The sequence below is a fragment of the Lygodium microphyllum genome, chromosome 7, assembly GCF_053477565.2.
Source record: "Lygodium microphyllum isolate KBCC chromosome 7, Lygodium_microphyllum_v1.1.10, whole genome shotgun sequence".
Lineage (NCBI taxonomy): Eukaryota > Viridiplantae > Streptophyta > Polypodiopsida > Schizaeales > Lygodiaceae > Lygodium > Lygodium microphyllum.
Window position 1 is genome coordinate 39,407,554 of NC_141141.1, and position 3,734 is coordinate 39,411,287.

A 3,734-nucleotide genomic window follows, 5' to 3' on the forward strand; every position below is an offset into this window, starting at 1 on the left:
GTCCACTCACTAGCGATGTGCAGCTCTTCCTAAGTGAGGATATGATCTAAATAGGGATGTCCCTTAATGTGTTCTTCCACGGGTCAGTTATTGCGAATGGTAGTCAATACCCTATAGGAATTTGGAGCTACACATGTTGGATCATATTCTGATGACTTGATTGTGTGTCGTTGCTCAACATTGGTCATGATTCGGCATCCTTATAGTCCCCATTGTAATCAAAGAGTGTACCATTTTCTCAAGAAGGAGGATTTGTTGTCTGCAAGCTGTTGCAACCACACGATTTTTTGGTTTGTGGCCATGACTGCGGTTTTATTATACGACGTAATGAGATGCTGTGGTTGCATATTCTTTGGATATCTTAGTTGCAATTAACTCTTTGATTTATTTGAAAGCCTTTACAAATACAAATTTTGACTCTTCTTAGGAGTAAGGGAGTGTGCGTTCTTTCGTTGCTATAGGCATTTCCAAGATACCTAGATCTAGTCGATCATAGCTTTTAGCCAATGTCATGAAGGTAGTGTCCAAGTGTCTTAGGCAAGCAACTAAGTCATCCCTCATATTTTCAGCTAGGTCCCTAGCTAAGGTTAGAATTGAGCACCACTTATAAGAGGGTTTAAGGCCAGTAGGTGGTTGAGGTTTGATAGTAATAGAGAGTTTAATAGCTGCTATTTGGTTTTCTTCTGAGGGTGTAGCTTGGCATCATGTTTGATGGGTTTGGGTGTAGCCGTGGTTGTCACGTTACTAGATTTTTTAGAGATTTGAGGGGCACCATCGGTGCTAGATTTGGCAGTTTGTTAGTAGCCCAGGCTGCGGTTTTGAGTGATAGATTGGCTTGGGCCTCGCTGATCCAAGTTTTGGAAGTTCTATGGATGTAGTGGCCCGATTCTCTTGTGGCCTGAGTGTCTCTCACTTAATGTTTCATGTGGTCCAGTTTGAGGGTGGTGTTTGAGTAGGGCTTTTGGTTGTGTTGGCTTTAGGTAGCCAAATCCAGGTGTTACCCTGATAGTAGCCTTTTGCTTGTAATAAGGTCTTGGGGACCCATCGCGGCTTGACCGTGCGTGATGTCTTATAGTTTCATCTTGGCCTCCTAGGTTTTGAGTGTGGGTCATTAGCCTTGCGTGGTTGTGGATTTTTGGTTTTGGGTGGCAGTCCTTGATGTTTAGGTACCCATTTAAGTTGGGGTATATGGGCTTTAGCGTTGGGTTCAGCGGTTTGCTAGCATTGGGGCTTGGCGGATTGTGATGAGTCATGACCCCCCTCCTTAGAATTGATGGTGGGTTTTTCTATCGGTGGCTTTGCGGACTTGAAAGGAGTCATGCCACCCTTACTAAAAGTTGTAACTATGTTGATGTTGCCCATGGCTAGGTGGATACGCTGTGATTCATTGTCGACATGGCAATGAGCTTTCTTCTTAAAGGTTCGTCCTAATAGTGATTCTGTGAATGCATCTTTAGTGTTGGGCAACACATAGAAGATGATCGGCATGCTTTCAAACTCCATAGAACCGCAACCTTACACTTTTCCAAAAGTGTGTGATATCATCCTCCATATGGGGTGAGCTTAGCGTTAGTGGACTGTAACTGCGGTTTGCCAATGTGGGTCCAATGGTCATGAGTTAAGACATTAAAGTCATCTCCCTCATCAACCAATGCTTTTGTGGTGCATGTGTGCTTGGCATTGATCATTATGCTTAGGTAAGCTGGTTCTACAGCTTCCTCATCCTTATCCTCCATCTCAGTGATAGTGGCTACTCGTACTTGGATAGGGGATGCTAGCATTGGAGGCTCATGCAATGGGTGAGTGGGAGGGAAGTACTTCTTTATGTAGCTACCATTGAAGAAGCCTATGCCCTCACCTTCTAGGGTTTCAAGTTCTATGTTTCTAGTTCAGCTGATGGTTTGAACCCTAAAGGGGCTTGGCCCTCAAAACTTTAGTTTCTGCTTATGTTCTTTGACTGAGTATAGTAGCACTAAGTCACCCTATTCAAAGTTGTGGTGTTTGACATGCTTGTCAAGCCATCGTTTGCATCTTGCCTTCTTGCATATGAGCACTTGAGTGGCTAGAAGCCGGGTTTTTGATAAGCGTTTGAGCTCAATTAAACAATCTATCCATGCCTCTTTCCCGTCCCATATCTCTTGAAGGGCTATCCTGAGTCTAGGCATGAAGAACTCCAAGGGTAGAATTGCCTCCGTACTGTAGGTCAACCTAAAGGGGGTCTATCCTACAGCTGTCTTGTAAGCCATGCGGTAGGCCCACAAGGCCACCATCAACTTGATATCCCAATCATTGCACGAAGCATAGATGACCTTGGCCAAGATGTTTACTAAGATTTTATTTGTGGATTCAGCTTGACCATTTTTTTGAGGGTAATATGACAAAGATTTCTGATGGATGATTAGGAAGGAGGACAGGAGGTGAGCTATCACTTCCTTAATGAAGTGAGTGCCTTGGTCGCTGACTAGTTCAATGGGGAAGCCAACCATGAGGTTGAAAGGTGAGAAGGATCAAAGCTTGCTTGGAAGAGCTATGGTAGGAGAGAAAGAGCAAGAAAGAGAGAGAGACCAAATGGGAACTCGAACAATCACAATGTGTGACCGGGCCTTCCTTTATTCAAACTGTCACTAAAAGAATAAGGAATAAAGTGATCTTGTTGGTGGGTTCCTTCTAGTTCTTAAGTCCAAGTGTGTTCCTTGTTACTTACAATAAATCATGAACTCACCCTCACTCTATGCGTGGGAGCGCGTGTGTGCTCTTTTCTGTGTACTCTACAAAATCAGGCTTTTAACTTTCCTTAATTGAGCTTCGAGTGATAGAAATCAGAGTGGGTGAAAAAATAAAGTGCGTGTAGCTTTGGTGCTCTTATCTACGAGTTGGCTTGACAGGGTCGTGTGTTTGGTTCCTGATTGTTCCTACTAGCTTCTAGGTTTTTTTGTTGTGCTATCTCATTTAGCTCGGTCCGAGTCAAGTTCGGGTCTTGCAATCAGCCCACAACACCAAACATCCTTTCAGACCATTCGACCACCATCCCTAGGTTTGTAACTATGCATGAGGCAATCAATGGATTCTTCTAGCACGGGTCATGCTTCTCATTAGTCGGGGTTCATAAAATTTCCAGGCTTTCCTTCCCAGGCTGGATCTGATTTACTAGTGTCCGATTTTCAAAATCAGACGTCCGATTCACCAATGTCCAGTTCTAGGGATCAGATAGAGGTTCGGGTCCAATTGTCACAATCAGACAAGTGTGTTTCCGATCAAACAACTGGAGTTGGTCTGATTTCCATGCGTCTGATTTTATGTTTGATTTTAGAGCGTTTGATTCTAAATAGTCTAGTGTATGTATTAGACAAGGATATTGGTCTGATTTTCGTGCGTCTGATTCTGGGAATCAGACATCTGATTATGGGGTGTCTGATTCTGGGTAGTCTGAAATTGAGCGTCCGATTCTAGATGTCCAATTTTTGTGCATCCCATTATGGGATTTCTGATTTTCAAAATCGGATAGGGTATATCCAATCAACTAGGATGGGTTGATATGATTCCGAAAATCGGGCCATCCAATTCTGGTAACATTGTCCGATTCCTGCGGATGAGTTTCCAGGGATGACGAAAATCACTCAATTCGAATGATTTTGGTCATGAGGGGTCAAAAAACTTCCAGAATGTAAGAATAGACCCTAATGAAAGATTGTGTATACCTGGAATAGCAAATAAACTCCAAAATACAAATTGGC